Here is a 24,683-nt window from a genome sequence, read left to right on the forward strand (position 1 = left end):
CAGCAGCTACAAATACTGCAGCTGCTGAAAGGTGTCAAATGCGAGACCGGAGGGGGGAGGGTTCCGATCAGCGGGAGTTCCACTTTAGGGTGGAGCTTCGCTTTAAAAAATATGCATTTATTATTTTTTTTATTGGGAACCTGTAAAGCATTGCACCCGTGATCAGCAGATCAAGGGTGCAACAATGCAGGGCTCTTGCAGACTGTCAGCGCAAGCTGTCTGCTCATACCTGGTACGTGCAGGCAGTTACACACTAAAATAAAGCATCAATAAGCTTCCAAGAGCGCACAATAGCGTTCTGGTAGTTCATCGAGAACTACAAGCCAACAGCTGCAATGGCTGACATTGGTTGTAGTTTCCCATTCACAGAACTCTGTGAATAAATGATGCGGTCGAGCGAGCGGAGACCCCCTTGGCCGCAGCTTTTTTAATGTGTGACAGCAGGCGAGGGAAGAAGATCCTCAGCCTGCTGTCACAGTGAGGACTCGGGGTGTATGGGCTGGAGCAGCTGCAGCAGTAACATGTTACACCCGGAATACGGGTGTAACACGTTATAAAAGGTTAAGGGAAGATAAACCTCTGTGCTATCAAAGTGTAAGAAAATTTAACAAATCTAGGTTTTCAAAGTAAAATGATTAATGGCTGTGCTGCTGCACCCACTTATTGTGTTCCCACAAAGTATGACCAGTGTAAAATGTAAATGTTGGTATTGCGCAGGCTCCACCGTGTGTACTGTATCACCAATAAAATCTGTATACAAATCCTGAAATATATACCATAAAAAACATATATAATGTATAAAATAACATAGACATATAAAGTGAATCATATGGTGCAGTCCAGTGCAAAGATGTTTTTATTAAATGATAATGTATAACAGCTCTTTCGCCAGCTGTGAAGTGCCAAATATAATTGCTATTTTCCAAATAAGGTGCTGCTTTCGTGCATATGCAAATATGCATCGGCATGCTTTCACCTCCTAGTGACACCTCTACGACACCATGGGGGATTACTTTCTTGTACCCTAATATATGGAGTAAGCATGAGAGATGGAGTCTTAGGAGCAACTATTAAGGATTAACTGGATACTTTTGGAAAATCGGGAACAAAGCCAGTATTAATGCAGCATCATCCCAATTATTACAACCATCAGGCTTATTCGATTGTCTTTTAAAGGCGAGAATTCTGGAAGCATAGAGGTGTTACTAGGAGGTGAAAGCACACAATTCTTATTTATATATGCACAAAAGCAGCACCTTATTTGTAAAATAGTGATTCTATTTGGCACATCACTGCTGGAGAAAGTACTGTTCTATATTATCATTTAATGATACACCTTTGAAATGTACTGCACCATATGATGCACTTAATAGGTCTATGTTTATTTTATACATTATGGGGTAGATTCACATACCTTTAGGCGGGCGTAGCGTATCTCCTATACGCTACGCCGCCGTAACTTTGAGAGGCGAGTTTGGTATTTTCAAAGATTTTGCCGTCGAAGTTACAGCGGCGTAGCATATTAGGGCCGGCGTAAGCCCGTCTAATTAAAATGTTGAAGCTGTGGGCGTGTTTTATGTATATTAACTGTGACCCAACGTAAATGACGTTTCGATCGAACGGCGCATACGCCGTCCGTGGACGTATCCCAGTGCGCATGCTCCAAAAGACATTGGCAAATCGTCATGCTTTCGACGTGAACGTAAATTACGGCCAGCCCCATTCACGGACGAGTTACGCAAACGACGTAAAATTTGAAAAATTTGACGCGGTTCCGATGTCCATACTTAACATTGGCTGCGCCATGTTTTTGGTGGTTTATCTTTACGCCTGAAAACCCCTTACGTAAACGGCGTATATCTTTACTGCGACGGCTGGGCGTACGTTCGTGAATTGGCGTATCTAACTGATTTACATATTCTAGGCGTAAATCAGCGTACACGCCCCTAGCGGCCAGCGTAAATATGCAGTTAAGATACGACGGCGTAGGAGACTTACGCCGGTCGTATCTTAGCAATATTTAAGCGTATCTCAGTTTGAGAATACGCTTAAATATACGACGGCGGGGATTCGGACTTACGACGGCTTATCTACTGATACGCCCGTCGTAAGTCTTAGGCCGGGTACTCACGAACAAACATGTACGGTGAAACCGGTCAGGACCGTTTTCACCGTACATGCCTGCCAGAGGGCTTCTGTACGATGGTTGTACTAACCATCGTACAGAAGTCCGCGCGTAAACAATACGCGGGGCGTGTCCGCGGTGTCGCAGCGACGTGGGCGGGCCTGCCATTTAAAGGCTTCCACGCATGCGTCAAAGTCATTCGACGCATGCGAGGGACGGCGGGCGCCTGGACATGTACGGTAGGTCTGTACTGACGACCGTACATGTCCGAGCGGGCAGGATTCCAGCGGACGGTTTTAAAACACGTCCACGAATATTTGCCCGCTGGGAAAAGGCCCGGCGGGCAAATGTTTGCTGGAATTCGGCCCGCTCGCGCCTACACACGACCGAACATGTATGCTGAAACTGGCCCGCGGACCAGTTTCAGCATACATGTTTGGTCGTGTGTACGGGGCCTTAGTGAATCTACCCCTATATATGTTTTTTTATGGTATAGATTTCAGAATTTGTATACAGATTTTAGTGGCGATATACTACACATGGTAGAGCCTGCGCAACATCAACCTTTACATTTAGAATGTTATAAAAGGTGAACTTATCCCTTTAAAATGTAATGCGACTGTACTGTTTGCCATCATGTTGTAAAGTGCTGCATAAATTGCTGGCACTATATAAATCCCATATTATCAAAATACCGTAATAATAATAATAAATCTTTATTACAGATAAAAGGAAAACGCTGGGTTTGAAAATACAGCTTACTACAGTTCCTAGAAGAAAAAAAGATTGGTGAAAGAGGAGGTAATGATTATTTTAGCTATTCCGGGAGTGTTTTTACATGAGCTCACTACCTGTTTACAGCGTAAAAGTAGAGAGAGAGGAAACACTCTGGAAGGAAAGCAAAACACTAACATTTGAAATTCACTGTAACATCTGTGATTTCTGATCATTTGCCAATACCAAGGTTGTGTCTCCTTTATATAAACACTCTGCACAGTGTGGAGGAGTAAGATGATCCTGCTTAGGAGCCCGTGTCAGTCAAAAAAACAGCCTAAAATGGAAACAACATTTATCCCAACTCAAAGAAAATAACGATTTCAAGTTTAATCTTCCCTGAAGAAAAGTACACATCTATGGTTTCCCAATATCTTTAATCCGTATCTGCATGCTAAACTCTGTGAAAGAAACCTTTTTGCGGGCAAATTCAATATTTAGCATATAAAAAAAAATCACAGGAGCTACAGACATCACTGACTCATCATGCTCTACCTTCCAGTAGTCTGACAAGCACAAAACAGCTGTTTTTAATCCTCTCAAGGCTCAACTACTGAGATTTTAAAGAGCTCTGCAAACCGTTTCTTAAGCTGAACCCATGGTAAGCAGCTACATGCACATTAGAAAGTTACACATATATGGGAAACGCTTTAAAGCCAGATCCTTGAACTCCAATGCAGCAAAATGTGATCTACTGCATGATCTAATGTGATCTAATGGAGAACACTAGTCAAATGCACTACTAAAGCTGGCCCATTGGCTACAGTTGCTGATCGAGAAAATGTTTCCAGCAAGCTCATTCAACATAAGTTGATCATTAGATTGACTTCTGTCGAGCAGGTGCGGCCACGCATAGATGGAAATTTGGCTGAACCTGCTTAATTTCCATCCATGTGTATTAGCTCGACAGAAGTCAATCTAATGATCAACTTATGTTAAATGAAAAATCGGAAATTGGGGAGGAAGGCCACAATAAGAGACCCTCATTCAGTAGACCATGTAGGACTGTTACCTCATCCTAATCAATGATATACAAAATAATGGACCCTAACAAACTATGGTGGAGCACAGGGGAGCCACCAAGAACCTGTATTCAAGGAGTACTAGATGGTTTTGGTTATGTTTTATAGGTTTTTTGATATGTATACATGTGCAATTTGTATCATATAATAAATATTTTTTGATACTTTTTACAAAAACTGGGTACCGATATAGTCCTTATATTTAGTTGGTTAGGGTCCATTATTTTGTATTATGTTGAACGGGCTTGCTGAACTGCACAACTGCAGCCAATTGTGTTTCTTTTAATTTGTTTGATCTATGTACATCACCAGGGTTTTTCCTCACACAAGCGCTGAGTTAATTTTTTGCCTGCTTAAACAGCCTACATGAAGAAATTTGAGAATAAGTTTGATAAAAATTCGGGGAACGACAACATATGTAATTTTGTGGCAAATTCAGTGATACTCTGCTCATCTTTAATATAAGTAATTACAAAGTTGTCCAAGTATTTTGTAAACAATTGACTCATAGATGAGCTGTGAAATATTCTCTGGTCAAATAAGCGAGAAACATTTTCTAGTTCTTAGTGGTTTACCCAATCTTTATAATTGTCATAAGACCTCAATGTTACCTCTAGATGTCTATCTAGAACAGGAAGGCCTCTATTTATAAAGGATTGTTACATCAGATGTAAACCTATAGTAACATTTTGTTCTTGCTCAGATAAATTATCTAAGCCATGTATAAAGAAATAAAGTGGCAGTGCTTTTGCGCTAATACGGACCCTTAATGAGTACTAACCTAAACAAAATAAATTAAGTGCTGCAAAACCTAAAGTGTTTACAATACACAAATGCAGAAATAAGATAAAATGCGATTCTGCGCAACCTATCACACACACATGGTAAGTGAAAAATGCAAATACGTGAAAAAAACACAGTAAATGATATACATAAGAGAGCTCACAAGCTCAATATACGGATAAACCGACAATTAAAGTGCAACTGAGATCTGAGACTGGCTGAGATCATCTACAGAGGACTGTCAGTGAGATCTATAGTGGATGCACCTAACCATTGGCTTGGAGGTAAGAGTCCCGGGAGCCCAGGGAGGGATTATTACATCCATCATCTGTCAACACTTCTTATCTGAATAATTGGATATTTAGCAACATCAGCAGCTCCACCTCGGCAGCTTCTTTATTTAATAATTTTATGACTGTTTTGCACAGTGTCACTCTAGCATTTGCTAATGGTGGCATTTTTCACTCATTCATTTAATATTTATTTATTTTTTGGACTCTTTGCACTTTAATTGTCGGTTTATCCGTATATTGAGCTTGTGAGCTCTCTTATGTATATCATTTACTGTGTTTTTTTCACGTATTTACATTTTTCACTTACCATGTGTGTGTGATAGGTTGCGCAGAATCCCATTTTATCTTATTCATGTATAAAGAAAGTTGATACCGGTTTCTTTTAGCCAGAATGGACTGAATTCGGTAAAATACAATTTATTTTAAACCATGAAGGTGGCACCATTTAGCTTGTTGGTTTTCATTGATTTGATTGCTTAGGGAACAATTCAGGTTACTGTTCAGAAAGGATTTTTAGCTACACTGATGCCCGCGGAAAGCCAAATAAATTCCAGTAGGTTACATACCCTAAAATATTTCACATGCACTAAGCAGCGATCCAGCGCCTAAGGCACCTCAAGGGCACATTCCCATTAGAGAAACAAAAAAATGCATAAAAGGTCCAACTCTAACTTCTTATTTTTCATTTATATTCAGTCATGTACATCAGTGTTTCTCAACCCTGTCCTCAAGTACCCTCAACAGGCCATGTTTTGGGAATTTCTCTTAAAAAAAATGGCTGTCCAAAATACAGAGACATTGACTCTGATTTAAAGCACCTATGCATGATGAAGGAAATCCTGCAAGCCTGGCCTGTTGGGGGCACTCAAGGACAGGGTTGAGAACCACTGGTGTACATCATCCTTAGCAAATCACAAAATGGGCCAATTCTTTTTTTTTTCACATTAGGAGTATAATTTTTATTAGAACCCATCTCAGTTTTTTTTGTGTGTAGCCTATTGGGGAAATGTCCTTATACTTACTGTCTAGGTGTCTCTACTGGAGGATTATGGAACAAATAAAAAACATTTTGGATTTCTCATCACTCTCTGTCTCAGGATAAATAGAGAGGGAGGGAGGGCCACAGAATAATTCAACTTTGACATAGGTTTAAACAAAACTTTGGACTTTAGGTACACTAGAGGCTTGGATTTGAAAAATTTGAGTCGTCTGTAGTCCACAGTAGGATCAATACTTACAGCTCCAATTTATAATTGGAAGGGTGTTTCCTGAATTCTGTGCTGTGTGGCATTTTTTCATTCTGCTTCCTGTACCAACAATCACAAACCTAGGTTTGAATCTGCTTGGTAAGTGTGGTAAATGTATGACAGTGGTGCTTTTTATGCAAGAGACAGCATAGATCACTTTAAAAAAGTTAAAACTGAATTGAACACTGCTCAAAAAAATTAAAGGAACACTTTGAAAACACATCAGATCTCAATAGGGAAATGATCATGCTCGATATCTATACAGATATGGACTGGGAAATGATGCAGCAGGCTAGTCCATTATGGTGAAATTTCCATGCAGCAACTCAAAATAGTACTCAGAAGTTTGTATGGCCCCCATGTGCTTGTATGTGTAAAATGTGAGAGAGGGAAGAGACATTTTTAACACGTGTCATGCGATATGTCAAAACTCTCCTTCATCCCAGGCGTTCTTGGTTCCCAATATACAGACTCAGGTTTCCTTCATTATACGATGTTTATTCTTCCAAAGACAGGACAGCAAGACAGTCAATGCTTACATATTAGCAGCTGGTAAAACCTCATGTTATGATGGTATGATCTGTCTGCTGGGAAAGGTCCCTTCCAGCAGGTTGGGGCTTCCTACCTCCATTTTCTCTGTAGGGTCGTGACCCCAGAGCTTCCTAACTAACTACGCACACCACGTGTTCTTATACTGTTTTAAAAGCCAAGCTAAGCATAATTCACAATTAACAGTATGCATGCCTGACACTGTTGGGGCATACTCTTAATGAGACGGATTGTGTCCTGGAGGTATTTTCAACCAGATCTGAACCAGGGCATCATTGAGCTCCCTAACAGACTGAGGTGCAACCTGGCGGCCTCAGATGGACTGAAACATAATGTTCCAGAGGTGTTCTATTGGTTTTTGGTTAGGCAAGCGTGGGGGCTATTCACTGGTATCAATTCCTTCATCCTTCAGGAACTGGCTGCATACTCTCACCACATAAGGCTGGGCATTGTTGTGTACCAGGAGAAACCCAGGACCCACTGCACCAACGTAGGGTCTGGCAATGGGTCCAAGCATTTAATCTCGATACCTAATGGCAGTCAGACTGTTATTGTCATGCCCGTACAGGTCTGTGTGTCCCCCCTCCATGAATATGCCTCCTCAGACCATCACTGACCCACCACCAAACTAGTCATGCTGAACGATGTTACAAGCAGCATAATGTTCTCCACGGCTTGTTTGGTCAGAGACATTCACACCAGTGGCCTGCTGGAGATCATTTTGTAAGGCTCTGGCAGTGCTCATGCTGTTCCTCCTTGCACAAAGGAACAGATACCGGTTAGGGACATTCTATGGCCCTGTCTAGCTCTCCTAGATTAACTGCTCGTCTCTTGGAATCTCCTCCATGCTCCTGAGACTGTTGGGAGACGTAGCAAACCTTCTGGCAATGGCATGTATTGATGTGCCATCCTGAAGGAGTTGGACTGCCTGTGCAACCTTTATAGGGTCCAGGTATCGCCTCATGCTCCCATTAGTGACACTGACCCTAGCCAAATGCAAAACTAGTGAACAGTCAGAAAAGAGGAGTGGGGAAAAAAATGTCAGTGACCTCCACCTGTAAAACCATTCCTGTTTTGGAGGTTGTCTCATTGTTGCCCATCTAGTGCACCTGTTTATTTCATTAACACCAAAAGCAGCTGCTACACACCTGACCAGATCAATATCCCAGGAGTTTAACTGACTTGATGATATACTCTGATTAAAAAGTGTTCCTTACATTTTTTGAGCAGTGTAGATCTCAAACACAAGGCTTTTGTTTAGCAAATGGCAGTTTCTATCTCCACCGTCAGAGCCCACTTGATGCCATGTGCTGGCAGCCTACATGCCGTCCTTGTATGTTTTAGAAAGACATGTCTTTTTGTTTAAAATCAAAATACTTTGCACTAAACCATCATTTTAGTTACTCTATGTTTAAAACAAAATTGGGTAATAGGAGAGTCTGGGAACGTCAGAATGTTTTCCCCAAGCAGCAACATCAGAGATCAACAACAGGTGTCTACAATATGGATTCCACAGAAATCTATCAAACAACTTAAATGTTTTAATCAGCCGGATGAATTCACTATGTATTCAGTATTGTATCCCCGGCCAGGGAAAGGTATGATTGGCAGAAAGCTCAGAAACCGCTTATGTTTAAAACATCTACAGCCCTGACATGAGAAATATTCATTATGAAGTCTCTCCTGAGCAATGTCTCTATTACAGTAATTAGGACTGCTCACAGACAGAACATGCTTTAAATAATTTCTTGGCTCGGATCGTGAAGCTATAGCAAGACTTCCGTCAATTGTTTGTCAAGTGCGGTGCATTCCTGTGTACTGTTACTCAATGTAAGCGTGACTACGCAACTAACTAGGCAAGACTAAAGCCTTGTATAAACTTTACAATAATCATCATTTCCTGGTTTGACCAAACATTTATATATACATCATTATTTAATAATTCTTATAAAGAATAATATAGGCACTACAGTTTGTCACCCCTAACTGTATGCCAGCTCAGATTATTTCAGTACAGAAGACAGTGGGTACACTACATTTAAAAAGGTATGCTTCCATGTTAGTAGGAACAGAGATCTTCATTTCTATATTCCTTTGATGACTTTGCCAACCATTTTTAGGATAAAAGATGGATACTGCAGATGCAAAATGCCATTTCTGGTCCCATTGATTGAACCTATACTAACATGCTATAAGCTCCTTCTCAACACAGGAGGTTCACAGACAGAAACAGGAGGTTTACAAACAAATAGCCCGTGTAACAGCATTCTTACACTAAAATTATAAAAGGGAAGCATCTTTTGTCATCAAAAACTAAATCATTTAAATAAATTGTAATCTGGCATGGTTAAAATAGTTTTCACCAATTGGTTAGGAATTGTATGACAGCCAACCATGAAATGTTTGCATTGTCTCCAGTTTTCATTCTGGCTTTCATCTACTGTACCTTACACCACAGATCACTACAGGTCAAGTACTATAATCATCATCATCATCTTCTGAATGGCCCTGAATCTCATCCTGTAAAAGCATTTACCATCTTCCCTTTGAACCTCTTTTACAACTAGTATTGGTGGCTTTCAATCAGGGCTTCTTTTGAGCCGCAACATTTAGGAACTCCACTGTACTCACCACTATCTACTGTCACTTTTAAATACATAAGTCCGACTTTGTGCTCACAAGTGACAGTGCAGCTCTTCCGCTGTCTCCACAAACCATGTGTGTCCCTGAACTCAGAGCTGGAAAAAGGAACGAACAGCACTCATGTCATTCTGATTGGTGCCCTCCTTTGCGCTGTAGATGCGCCTGCCACGTGCGGCTTTAGCTCAAAGCAGATCTATTCTGTGTATCACTGCACTTGTCCTCTCAAAAGGGGGGGTGGAGGGGGATGGGGTGTGCAGTGTTGAAACCTAAGCAGCTAGCGCTACCTGCCTGCCCATCAGCTAGCTATTATGGCTTCTGGTCTTCTGTTCCGGTCTGTGGGTGATTTCAGTTTTCAGAGCAGATGGGATGCAGTGATAGGAGAGGGATGGGTAGGTGCAAAGGTAAGTGCTGATTAAAAAAAATGTGGGGGGGTGCAGAGGTGAGCACTGGTGAAAAAAAGGAGTAAGGGGACCGCAGAGCTGAGCATTGGTGAAACATAGATGGGGAGGGTGTAGATCTGAACAGTGGTGAAAGAGGGGTATGAGGAGTGCAGAAGTGAGGACTGATTAAAAGTGGATGGGGGGTGCAGAGGTGAGCATTGGTGAAAGAGAGATACAGTGGATGCAGATGTAAGCATTGGTAAAAAAAGGAAAAAGGTTGTGGGGGATGCAGAGGTGAGCACTGGTAAAATAAAATAAAAAGTAGGGGGCCTGACGTGCTGAACAATAGTGAAAATGGATAGGGGGTGTACAGAGGTAAACACTAGTGAAAGAGGGGTACGGGGTAATGGGAGGGTGCAAAGGGGAGCACTGGGAGGGTGTAGAGCAGGGGAGGCCCCTCCATCACGCCACCTCTATATGTAGAATGGATAGATTAATGCATGGGGGTGTTTTTTTTTGAAGCACCTGGATTAGAGCCATAGGCTCTAATAGACTTCCAAAAAGGTGGACTCTGAGCGCAGAGCATTGTGCTCGGAGCCCATCCAGGTGTGTTAGAAAAGCAAATTAAGATTTGCTTTTCTAACACTGAACCGCCTCTCCGACAATCAGGAAGTGCTAGTCTAATACCCAGCACGCCTAGCAGAAAGGAAGAATAGACGCAGGGAAAGCCTGAAGTACACAGGAGCAGTCGCCTGACCCACAGCTCGCCGCAATCACCCGTTGCCTGACCCGCCACCAAGATGGGGCAAGTGATGGTCAGACAGCGAGCAGGTGGTCAGTGGGTCACAGTGAGGCTGCATTTGATTGGCACCAGTTGCGGCTGGTGCTCAAAAAATATTTTTTTTGGGGGGAGCAAACAAACTGAGAAATTCAGAAAAATACTGGGGAAAAAAACATCAATTGCAGCCTCACTGTGCCCATCAAATGCAGCCATTGTGCCATCAAATGCTGCATTTGATGGGGCACAGTGAGCCTGCAATTGATGGGCACAGTGAGCCTGCAATTGATGGGCACAGTGAGCCTGCAATTGATGGGCACAGTGAGCCTGCAATTGATGGGCACAGTGAGCCTGCAATTGATGGGCACAGTAAGGCTGCAATTGATGGGCACAGTAAGGCTGCAGTTGATGGCACAGTAAGGCTGCAATAGATGTTTTTTTTCCCAGTATTTTTCAGTTTGTTTGCACCCCCCAATGTATTTTTAGCACAAAAGTGAATTCTTTTGTTGTTGATGGTGGGGTGCAGAGGTGAGTTTTAGATGGGGGTGCAGAAGTGAACCGTGGACAGGAAGTGCAAAGGTGAGCTCTAGATATGGGTGCAGAGGTGAGCTTTGAATGGGGGGGGAGCTGTGAACAGGAGGTGGAGACATGAGTTGTAGATAAAAGATGCACAGGTGATGTGTGAACAGGGGGTACAGAGGTGAATCATGGGTGTTGCTTTTTTTTAGCGAGTGGAAAAAGTTTTCACTGGGCAAGAGTTTTACTTGGTGGGAGCATACAGAGATCAGTGGTTAAAAGTATGTAATGCAGCAGCTAGGAAATTGTAGTGGGGGGATTTGGGAGAGAGCTTCTTACTAGGAAGGGGAGTATGGAGAGAACTTGGAGGAAGGTAGTTTTTGGATGTAAACTGGTCTGTGAGATATGCACTCTTGAACCCTGCAGTCTGTATGTTGCGCACTCCTGAATCCTGCACCCTGCGCTCTGTATTTTTTCCACTGTCAGTGCAGTTTGACCAGACCTACCCTATGATGCAGCATAGGGTAGGTCTGCCTACCCTATACCACACCACCAGTCTTCCCTTTGGGAAGAGGGGTTTGGATTCCTACACCTGTTTTCGGGGGAAAAAAATGCCTGTTTACAAGTGTACCCTTTGCAAATCACATGGTTCTTGCTGCCTACTCTTTCATTGATTCTCTTTGGAAGTAACAGGGCTTCACCACCTCTTTATCCAGCCTACCATTCAGAGTATCTTGCTACTCAGAAACGTCCTAGTAAGACTCTCCTTATGACCTTAGTTCTCACTCCTTTAGAGGAGAACTCCACTTGTCAGACTACAGATATAACCCACCTCACATGTTTTAATAGTTAGCAACATTCTTAGCCCCAAGTTGCCAAAGATCACCCAGGCCTACATTTCTTACACATGTCCCCCTCGCCTCTTCAGAGGTTCACTCTTTACACTCACACATATGGTAACATTGAGGGAGAGGTACTAATGGGAATGTTCCTTCATCATCGAATGCCTATTTATTCAGCAGCAGCAGCAAGCTAAAGTGTCCATACTAGCATTTATCTTTGTAACATTTGTTCCTTGCTGGGTTTCCAGTATCAGATCAAATAAAAATGCCTAGGGGTAGAGCCGCTTACCAGGCTTGTAAGAAAAGGGACCTGCATGCTGCTAGAGATAGACAGTACCAAACAAGAAAAGGGAACTGCCTGCTGGCACTGAACACCTTCTCTCCATTGCACTCCTGACTGGATGCCCATTGCATACAACCACCTCCACTTAGACCAATCTAGATTAAAAAATAAAAATAAAATTTCTGCTTGCAGAACTACAAGAAGTTATACCCTTCCTGGTGAATTTGTCTGCAAGGTATCAGGGTACTGTACAACAAAGAGTGGCTTTCCAAAGAACAGTTGGCAAACTTCCAATACAGAAAACTCATGTATTTCGCTTGTTGCCTAGAGTTATTCTTTAAATCATTCCACAGAACAATATGTCTGATGATTGACAAACAAACAGCAATAGGTAAGCTAAGGAAACATTTGGGTTTGTAAACGCATTTTGGTGTACACAAAATGAGCTGCATATTAATAAATAAAAAATAAATTTTTGTACTCGGAGTTCAGTTTAAACAAATACTGTTACAGTAAAACCTTGGTTTGCGAGCAGAATTCGTTCCAGAAACATGCTTGTAATCCAAAGCACTTTTATATCAAAACATTTTCATTAAAGCGTATAAAAGAGAAGAGAGGCACCTCTAAGTGTAGCAATAAGTTGCTAAATGTTGTACCTTCATTAAATGTAACCATATTGCTACACTTAGAGGCTCCTCTCTTCTTTTTTATACTCAGCTGTGACAAGACGCTACTCTTATATCAAGACATCGCTTGTATATCAAGGCAACATTTATTAAAACATTTTGCTTGTCTTGCAAAACGCTCTCAAACCAAGTTACTCTCAAACCAAGGTTTTACTGTATTTCCCAAATTATTTTTGGATTTGATTGGTGACTGAGAAATCGCTCAACTGAACCAAGATCTGACAGATCTCATATCGAATTCCCTGCATGTGAAAAATGAAAGAGGCTACAACGGGTGTGTTTTAACTACTTCCCACCCTGCGGCCGACTATATACGGTCACTAGGTGGCTCTCATCTGCAGGAAGACCGTCTATATACGGCCCCCGGCCGCGTGTGTGCGCGCCCGCTGCCTCACACGGGTGTCAATGCACGTGCCTGGCGGCCGCGATGTCCGCCAGGCACCCGCGATCGGCAGTCACAGAGCCAGGGACGTGGAGCTCTGTGTGTAAACACAGAGCTCCATGTCCTGTCAGGGAGAGGAGACCAATGGTGTGTCCCTTGTACATAGGGACAACCATCGGTCACCTCCCCCAGTCAGTCCCACTCCCCCCCCATGGTAAGAATCACTCCCAGGGTACATATTTAACCCCTTGATGCTCCCTAGTGTTAACCCCCTTCCCTGCCAGTCACATTTATACAGTAACCAGTGCATTTTTATAGCACTGTTCGCTGTATAAATGTGACTGGTCCCAAAAATTTGTCAAAAAAGTGTCCGATGTGTACTAGTAAAAAAAAAAAAATAATAATTCTATCCCCTATTTTGTAGGCGTTATAACGTTTGCGCAAACCAATAATACGCTTATTGTAATTTTTTTTTTTTACCAAACATGTGTAGAAGAATACGTATCGGACTAAACTGGAATTTTTTTTTTTTTTTTAAATGGGATATTTATTATAGCAAAAACTAAAAAATATTGTGTTTTTTTCAAAATTGTTGCTTTATTTTTGTTTATAGCGCAAAAAATAAAAACCGCACAGGTGATCAAATACCACCAAAAGAAAGCTCTATTTGTGGGGGAAAAAAAATGTCAATTTTGTTTGGGAGCCACGTCGCATGACCGCGCAATTGTCATTCAAAGCGTGACGGTGCCGAAAGCTGAAATTTCGCCAGGGCAGGAAGGGGGTATATGTGCCCAGTAAGCAAGTGGTTAAAATACATAACGTTCATTACAAATAGGTAAGTAAAAGGGGTTCCAAGATCACTAGACTAATCGGTGAACTGAAGCAATACATGGAAGAAAACTGAAGTCCTATTAAATTTTGACTGAGGTGTGCCATCAAAGTTACAATATATTTTGGTCAATTTATTAAATTTGTCTCTACTGTATATACATACAGCTGGCTTTTGAAGGAGTAAGCCTCGATTACACCAGGCTATTTGCTCTTTTTTAACTGAGAACTTGCAAAATTCCTTTTTGTGTGGCTTTCTCTTGTAGCTGACAAGCTGTAATGTAAATGAATTCCAGCATCCAGCTGCACACAGGTAGCATTCTAGTGCATTGTCTCACTGCTGGAACGATTCCAGTTCTGGAGTCCAGCTGCATTATGTCAAATATATCTGTTTTCCACAGGGCATGAAGCCAAAAGTCTCAGCATTTTACTGGAATCCCAAGAGAACGAGACAAGGAACAGAAAGCTGCACCATGAAAAAAAAAAAAACTGTGCCAAAATATTGTTGGCCTTGGACTCCCCACATATTTACAGCTTTTGAATGCAAATGTGCTAAGCATATGTTGATCCATTGTTACTCAGGAACTACCACTAAAACAATGCGATACCCCCAATTACTCCTGTGAACAGCCTACAATATCTCCGACAAATGTACGTTAGCAATTTTGACATGCAAAACAGGAAAAACAGCCTACAATGATAGAAAACAGAAAAACACTTCTAAGATGTCTGACAGCTAAAGGTTATTATAATTTTACATAGACGTTCCTTGTGAATAACAATAACATTGCCAGAAAAGTCTTTAGTCATGCCAGTTGTATATAATCCCATTTTGGGTGGTCTTCTTCCCTTGTATTCGTTCATATGCAATACAGTAGCTACGAAGACTTCCCCTATGTCTACTCATTATCTGGGAGACAGGGAAGGGGGATCTATGATGCACTACCAGGAAGAATTTTTGGTGGCCACGACATAGACACATTTTTCTACAGAAAAAAAAAACACATTATAAAACAGATTTACATGGAGGAGTTTAAAGCGAAGGTCCACACAAAAATGAACCTCCGTTTTTCGGAAACCTTCCCCGTCTCCGCGGTCACATTTGGCACCTTGCAGGGGGAGGGGGGTGTAGATACCTGTATAATACAGGTATTTACACCCACTTCTGGGCATAGACTCCTGTGAGGGTTGCGCCCCTCCTCCCTCTGTCTTCAGGGAAACACACAGATCCCAGAAGATCGCTGGGACCAGTTAGGATGCGCAGCGCAACTCGCGCATGCGCAGTAGGGAACCGGGAAGTGAAGCGGCAATGCTTCACTTCCTGATTCCCGCACCGAGGATGGAGGCAGGGGCAGCTGAGAGCCAAGCGTGGGCACCCTGGTAAGTACAGGTAAGTGTCCATTTATTGGAAAAGTCAGCAACTGCAGTATTTGTAGCTGCTGGCTTTAATTTTTTTCTTTTAGGCGGACCTCCACTTTAAAGCTGGCCATAAACCAGTACAATTTAATTTGAAAATTCATTCCATTTTCTAATGGTTAGTGAGGTCAAACTGATGTTAGTTTTTGATTTATGTGACAAATTAGCTTTGTAAGCTTTACTACTAGTTTAGAGCAGACATGTTAACTTAAATTTCAGAGAAAATGCAGAAAAATAAACAAAACACACTAATGAACAGATTTAACAAAATAAAAAATTTAGTATCAATCAAGTTTAGGTAATTCACAAATGTAGCCCTGTTTCCTATTGACTAAGCAAGGACTGAGTTGTATTTGCAATATGTTAACAGCGCACAGGCAGCATACTGATTAACAACTTCAGCCCCGGAGGATTTGACTACCAAGAGAACTAGAGAACTTTTTGCGATTCGGCACTGCGTCATTTTAACTGACAATTGCACAGTCTACAAAATAGGGGATGGTTTTATGGCGGCAATCAGAGATTTCTAGTGAGACTGCGAGATTATGACGGACACATCGGACACTTTTGATACTATTTTGGGACCATTGTAATTTATACAGCGATCAGTGCTATAAAAATGCACTTATTACTGTGTAAATGCCACTGGCAGGGAAGGGGTTAACCATTAGGGGGCGAGGAAGGGGTTAAGCGTGTCCTAGGGAGTGATTCTAACTGTGTGGGGGCTGGGCTACCTGTGACATGATGCTTATCACTGCTCCCGATGACAGGGAGCAGACAATCAGTGTCCTGTCACTAGGTTTACACAGGCATCCCCCCGTTCTGCAGCTCCATGACATGATCGCGGGACACCGGCGGACATTGAGTTTGTAAATTTAAAGGGACGTACATGTACGCCCATTTGCTTGTCCTTGCCATTCTGCCGACGTCGGCAAGTGGTTAAAGTAATTGTATACCTTAATTATTTTTAAATAACAAACATGGTACACTTACCTGCTCTGTGCACAGAGCAGCCCAAATCTTCCTCTTCTGGGGCCCTCCGCTGGTGCTCCTGACTCCTCCCCCTTTGTAGAGTGCTCACCATAGCAAATGGTCTTTCCTATGAGGAAGAAGAGAGCTGCTGCTCTCGTGTCCATCACTAGATTGAGACCGAGTTCAGGTAAGTAGGGGGAGGGCTGGAGGGGGGGGGGGGGGGTGCTGCCTTCCTTTTTTTGAATTCAGCCTTTAGAATCAATTTATGTGGTTGTCCTTTCTCCTGTAGCACTAGCCATGTTCTCAGTGCCCACAAATAACTAACCATGAATTGTATGAACATGCAGGTTGTATATAGTCTCCATGCTTGCATGGTTTCCTCTGTATACCTCAGTTTCAACCCACTAGCCATGTTTTACCCAAATTAGCCATGCTGTGTGCACCTGTGTGTATTGCCTTGTACACACGGACAGTTTTCACGACGATAAAACTGCCATTTTTTATATTGGTCGTAAAAAAAACGGTTGTGTGTATGCTCCCTAGCAGTTTTTTCGATGAAAAAACTGCCCGCAAAAAATTAAAACCAGCTCTTTTCTCGTTGTGTTTCCTGTCAGTTTTATTCTCGTCGCGAAAAACGGTTGTGTGTATGCTTTTCCGAGGGGGGGAAAAAAAGTGCATGCTCAGAATCAAGTATGCAGCCCAAAGGGTGGCGCCATTTGAAAGGAACTTCCCCTTTATAGTCCCATCGTACGTCACCGCACTTTGGTCAGACGTTTTTTTTGGTGTGTATGCAAGTCAGACTGGAGAGGAATCACATCGGGAAAAAATTTGTTTTTTTTCCTGCCGAGAAAAATGGTCGTGTGTACGGGGCATATGACTGCAGTAGCAACATCAGACTGGAACAATATAGCATAATTTACAGTAAAGTATTCAACTTTGTTTCTTTTTACAGTATTGTGCACATGGTTTATCCAAGATTAGCCTTTTACATTGAAACCTCTAAATTATGACATCATGTAACTGCTCCTTAAAGTAAACCTGTCGGAATAGAAAAAACTTCCTACTTTGTCTTAGATAGTGATGCGCTATACTTACCTTTACCCCTGCTCTACCACCACTCAGATCCATGAAAAGTCACTATAATCACAATGACTAGCACACTCAGCTGGGGATTTTTTTTTATTCTATGTCAAAAAACATTTATATATATATATATATATATATATATATATATTTATATATATATATACATATATATATATATATATATATATATATATATATATATATACACATATATATATATATATATATATATATATATATATATATATATATATTTATATATATATATATACATATATATATATATATATATATATATATATATATATATATATATATATATATATATATATATATATATATATATATAAATAAAAGGGAAACAAAATCCTGTGTGTTATTTAAAAATATTTATTGCTGTTTATGTTTGCAGCATTGAATGCTACAAGCTACTGTATATCCACTGAAAGATTTAATACATGTTTTTGTGTACAGACTTGACCAAGGATATCAAAAGATGGGTAATCACAAGCAAGCAGTTAAATGCTTATTATTTCAACCCAAAATCAGGTACTGTAGCTCAAAATGTATCAGTAGTTATGGACAGCATCACCACTACTCTGTCCTGGTTTAAACCTTGGCCCCAACTCCGACAGATGTATGCAAGTGTTGGATCTTTTCATCTGAATTCTTACAACAGAAGACTCCCATTTTACAAGGACTGCAGCATAGCAGATACGCTTCCTAGCACATCGGACGTGACATTAAAAACGTGGGCAAGACAACGTTTAGTAAAGTGACACCCACAAATACCCTCCCCTATTTTTTTTACCAAAATGTAGTAGTGGGAACGAAAGACAGCATACATGAGGGCAAGTACTGGAGATGGTATGCCTACCTCTACAATTGCTAAATTATAGACAGTTTAAAGTGGAACTTTAGTCAAAAAAATCCTGCTGGATGACTTCAGGCTGGCCCCTTTTGCAGGTATAGCTACGTAAAAATAATGGTCTATACAGTTTAAAAAACAGTAATACATGTCTCACCCTGCTCTGAACATGCTCAGTTGCCCTCCATTAGACACTGCCGAGTTTGTAGAGGCTGATCAGCTGACAGACTTAAAGCGGAAATGAAACCCTCCTATCCTTAACAGCCAAGGGAGCTGCTTCTGTTTGATCTGCAACTGCCATGGTGTTGCACATGTGATCAGTTATGACACCAGCCATTTGATGGTTTGACAGTTTGGTCAAGGACACAAGCACATGTGACAATTAGCAAGCTCGGCATTCCAGGAATGCAACTGTCTTTTGAAACCATTAAAAATCGATGGGTTTAGTTCCGCTTTCTGATTTACTGCTGTTCAAGGGGCTTTGTGCTTCAGCAAAATGGCAGCCTTCAGTAAGAAGAAACAAGAGCAATGCTGGAGGTAATTTACAGCACACAATTAACTTTTGCAGCATAATTATTAATGTAGAATGTATGTTTCTTACATTATTTTTCATCAAGTTGTTACGAGTAGATTTCCGCTTTAAGATATAGTCTTCTTTATAGATTAGCAGAGATCTTCCCAACTATGTGTAAATATTCACCAGCACACCATGGATTAACAATCACCGTCCAAGGGTTTCTTTATTGCAGAAAGATCACAACACAGAGATCAGTGCAATGTTTCAGAGCTGCACAGGGCCCCTTTGTCAGGCATGTGATCTTCAAAACTATGTTGCAATACAGTATATTTGCCCATGTTAGAGCACTGGAACCCACCAAGATGCTATGCCAATAATGACAGAGGTACGGGTTTGGTGCTTTGCCCTTTCTCCTCTTCTCTGTAGAAGAGCAAATATTGCCTGTATCTATTCGCCATTTATGACCATAACTTAGATAAGCAATCAGCAAAGAATAAAGCTAATATTGACAGTTTGAAAGTTGAAGACCACTTTTCATACTACGTTACTGCTCGCAGCATCTGGCTGATATGTGGTCATCATAGATGTAATGAAACAATTAGGTTTTTATTGCAGGCTTGGGATGAGATAAGCCTCTCCCCTAGAAAACAACTAAATAAGTATGTGGCCTGGAAACATCATTCAGTCATCTCCAGTTTCCTCTGAGGAACTGGCTCATAAATAGTTTTGTGGATGAGGGAATCTTGCTTTACTGTACTGGGTGGAGCTGTGTGTCGCCAGGAAAGATGAGATATTTCCTCTGATGAAAAGATCTACAAGTCATCTGACAACACAAAGTATAAAAAGGCACACAGGTGTTTGCTTCCTGACAGATATGCCAGTTGCAGACAGCCGTCTCCAATCTAGGGCTTTCAGATTAGGCTGGAGTGCTCAAGGAGGCCAGGTTTCATTTTGAATCTTATGTCTGTCCAGGGCCGATCGCCCTATACGCTAGCTACGCAAGCTGCGTAGGGCCCCGAGTAATACTCGGGGCCCCTGTTTTTTCCCCGCAGCCGCCTTCACCGCCGCTAGAGGTCTGTGGCCGGGCGGAGACAGTGTCTCCGCCGGCCGCCATTTTCTTGTAGACCAAATAATAGGAATTGAGCTGTGGCACCGCTTACCTCCCGCCCTGCTGATGTCTGTCTGTGAAATTATGTGGTTAATCAGAGGCACTTTAAATGATGACTGGTGTGTACTGACTTCTATTTAACATAAGTTTGAATGTGATTGCTTAATTCAAAACACAGCTACAGTCCCACGTATGGGAGGGTGTGTACACATATGCAACCACATTATCTTTTTTTAGTTCCACCCCTAAAAAATACTTCAGTTTCTTTTTCAATTGAGTTGTACAGTTTATAGGTCACATTAAAGGTGGAAACATTTTGAAATGATTTATCTTGGTCTCATTTTTTTAACATCACAGAAACCTGTCATTTTAACAGGGGTGTATAGACTTCTTATATCCACTGTAAATAAAATCTGATCATTGTAAGTTAGTGTTAGGCCTCATTCACATGTGCAGGGTCGTGTTTACGTACACAGGAATGCACAGGTGTTCCGTGCATCCATGTGTAGGCAGGCCCATTAATGGCTACACAGCCACTGCTTCCATTATGATAACTGTGTGGGTTTGTGTACCCATACTTACCCTGGGTGCACTTGGGGCAATTCACCCGCATGGATGGTAGATTGGTAGCAGCAGGTGTGTCTGCACAGCCGATGTTTCCCAATGGACAGCTATGGGACTGCTGGCATAGAGCATTACACCGAAAACACAGTTCTTAAAGCGGTAGTATACCCGCTGACACTTTGCATAATGAGCTAGTATGCACCGTATGTACCTACCATTGCCAATAGGCAATGGTAGGTAAGGATGGAGACATAGAACAGTACTATCTGCAGGAAGGTTTGCATATTCTTAGATATAGTCCCGTCATCAATGTAGCCCAGTAAACACCTCAGAGGATTACATATATTGGGTATCTGCGTCAGCGAGCTAATGAAGGCTGTGACCTCCGACCAGAACTTTCTAATCGGAGCACACTCCCACATCAAATGAAAGAATGTGCCATTGGCCGCGTCAGCTCAGGGATGTTGGCTCTCCAGCTAGCAGCCGCTTTGCTCAGCCTTTGAGTCGTAGTGTGCAGGAGAGACCCATAATATGTGGAGACTAACTTGGTGTGCGAGGGGTCGGTTAGTAGTCGCTCCAGTCGAGAAAGCTGGACGACTATGTTACGAAGGCCAAACTGCGTTGCTGCAGTGTGGCGTATCTGTAGGTAAAGGAAGTAAGCCGTGCGTGGCAGACTATAGTCTCTACAAAATTCCTCAAAAGTATGAAACACATTGTCCGAGAACAGATGTAAAATAGTTTTTACCCCCCTTTTCGACCAGTATCCCCCATCAGATCTACAGAAAAATTCCGGAAGGTTCGGATTCCCCCATAGTGGAGTGTTAGGTGAGTATATATTACTGCTGGAGGGGACTTGCAATTTAGTGAGTTTAATAATCCGTAGTGTCATAGCTATAATACTCGTTCCCTCCCGCCCCCCAAGGGACATACGATGAATCAAATTTTGCAGGGATTCATAGGAGGTAAGGATGGCTGCCTCCAATGCAGTGGCTGCATTGTTAGCTTTGGGATAAAACCACCAGTGTACGTGAGCCAATTGAGAGGCAATATAATACGTTTGGAGGCAGGGGAGGGCCAATCTGCCCTCCAGTACTGGTAACTGAAGGGTGTCCTTGGCAATCCTGACCGCTCCCCCTCCCCACAAAAAGGAGGTAAGGATAGAATCTATCTCTTTGAATTTATTTTTAGTGACATACACTGGCGAATTACCCAAAACATACAGAAATCGTGGCAAGAAAATCATCTTAACTACTTGCCGACCTGCCGTCGTCATTCTACGGCAGCAGGTTGGCTCTCCTGCGCGAGAACCCGTAGCTCTACGTCGGCTCTCTCGCAAGTAACTAGGGGGGCGCGCGCACGCGCCCCCGACTCCCATGCCCCGGCGGGCGCGATCGCCGCCGGGGACATGCAATCGCTCGTTACAGAGCGGGGACCGGGAGCTGTGTGTGTAAACACACAGCTCCCTGTCCTGTCAGGGGGGAAATGCTGATCCTCTGTTCATACAATGTATAAACAGAAGATCAGTGATTTCCCCTAGTGAGGCCACCCCCCCCCCACAGTAAGAACACACCCAGGGACATACTTAACCCCTTCCCCGCCCCCTAGTGTTAACCCCTTCAGTAGCAATGGCATTTTTATAGTAATCCAATGCATTTTTATAGCACTGATCGCTATAAAAATGCCAATGGTCCCAAAAATGTGTCAAAAGTGTCCGCCATAATGTTGCAGTACCGAAAAAAAACACTGATCGCCGCCATTACTAGTAAAAAAATTTTTTTTATAAAAATGCCATAAAAATACCCCCTATTTTGTAAATGCTATAACTTTTGCGCAAACCAAACGCTTATTGCGATTTTATTTTACGAAAAATATGTAGAAGAATACGTATCGGCCTAAACTGAGGAAAAAAATAGTTGTTTTATATATTTTTGGGGGATATTTATTACAGCAAAAAGTAAAAAATATTCATTTTTTTCAAAATTGTCGCTCTATTTTTGTTTATAGCGCAAAAACTAAAAACCGCAGAGGTGATCAAATACCACTAAAATAAAGCTCTATTTGTGGGGAAAAAGACGTCAATTTTGTTTGGGAGCCACGTTGCACGACCGCGCAATTGTCAGTTAAAGCGACGCACTGCAGAATCGCAAAAAGTACTCTGGTCTTTGACCAGCAATATGGACCGGGGGTTAAGTGGCTAAAAATATTAATCCTACCCAGTAGTGTAAGTGGAAGATTAGCCCAGGTTTTGAAAGTAGTTTTCATGCGCCCTATGAGGGGGTCCAAATTAGTTTTGACATAGGAGGCCATGGGATGTTGTATTATGACTCCTAAGTACCGGAAGGAGCTGACTATCTGTAGTGGGCAAGATGGTGGTAGCCGGACCGACGTCGCCTGGTCCATCATAAACAGAATGGACTTGTCCCAATTAACCTGGAATCCCGAAAAGTGGCCAAACCTCCCAATGAGATCCAGCAGGGCCAGGAGGGACGACTGGGGGTCCGAAAAGGATATTAACATGTCATCAGCGAATAATCTACGTACGTTGATGGAGGTCGATCGCCCCGGGATGAACCCGGTTTGGTCTGCACCAATAATGGTAGTAATGACCGTGTTCAGTCGCTGGGCAAGTACCTTTGCTATAATTTTTACGTCCGAATTAATGCGTGAGATCGGCCTGTAGGATTCACAAAGGAGGTGGTCCTTGTGTGGCTTAGGAATGAGGACAAGCAGCAGTGCTTCTCACATAGAAGTCGGCAGCTGCCCCGTCCTGATAGCAAAATCATACACCCTGCCCAGATGAGGCACAAGCAGATCCCTGTACTGCATTTACCACTCGATGGGGAAACGGTGTTTTGTTTCTGGCAAAGGATTGGATAGCCTCCCCAATTTCCACAGCCGTCAGAGGAGCGTCAAGGAGTGTCGCCTGTTGGGCCTGAAGCCTAGGCAGTGAGATTTCACCAACATAGTCATCCAATTCCACAATTGTGCAATGTGCTCTAAAAGCATAAAGGGAGGAATAAAATGTGACAAAGGCCTCCATGATCTCCTTATTCTGTTCTACTACAATTCCCCCGGAATCCTTAATCCTAGGTATACAACAAGGCTGGTAGTTCGGTCTGGAAAGATACACCAGGAGGCCTATCCCCAAACTCAAAGATCCGCTGTTTCTGATACAGCAGCTTCTACTGAGTACGCTCCAAAAGCACCAGGTCCAGTTCCCTGGCCCCATGCTTCCAGGCGGCGTGTCTCAGGAGAGGGGGTCACAGAATAAGCGGCTTCTGCCTCTCTGCATCTGTCAGTCTCGACAGCGAGGTCTTGCGCGTCTGACCAATGGCCGCAGCAAAACAGCCACGTGTAGTGGCCTTAAATGCGTCCCACACCATCGGAACTGAGGCGCTCAGCCCGTTAGTCACCCAGTAAGAACCCATCTCTGTCATACACTGGTTCACCACAACCTCATCCGCCAACCATAACAGGCTCAGCTGCCACACTCGATAGGAGGAGGGAGAGGTGCCCAGGGCGAGGTCCACCAACAAAGGGGAATGATCAGACACCGCCCTAGGGAGGTACTTGACCTTAGTCACTGAATTCAACAGATCTGATGAGACCAAACATAAATCAAAACGGGATAGAGTAACGTGAGACTCAGAATGACAAGAATACTCCCTCCCATCCGCATGCTTCCACCTCCAGGCCTCCACCAAGTCAAATTGAGTTAAAAAGGATCCCAAGGGGGTGGGAGGTAGTGTAGAGCAACGCAATCTATCTATGGAATTATCCAATACTGTATTATAGTCACCCACTATCAATAAGGGACCCTCTGCTATCGCCAATATGGAGTTCATTACCCGCTCAAAGAAAACTTTAGTGAATGGGGGTGAAGCATATAAGCTTGTTACCGTATATGGTTTACCCATGAATTCTATCACGACAATCACAAAGCAACCGTTAAGATCAAGCTTAACATGTTTAATGCTAATTGGTGCAGACTTGCTGATAAGGATGGAAGTGCCCCTGGCAA

General features: G+C 42.5%; 1 protein-coding gene across 1 annotated transcript in view; it reads right to left on the reverse strand.

Annotated features, from left to right (window-relative positions):
- ARHGEF26 (Rho guanine nucleotide exchange factor 26) overlaps positions 1-24,683 on the reverse strand; it is a 229,365-nt gene that overhangs the window by 17,395 nt on the left and 187,287 nt on the right.

This window comes from Rana temporaria, chromosome 4 (assembly GCF_905171775.1).
Source record: "Rana temporaria chromosome 4, aRanTem1.1, whole genome shotgun sequence".
NCBI classification, from domain to species: Eukaryota; Metazoa; Chordata; class Amphibia; order Anura; family Ranidae; genus Rana; species Rana temporaria.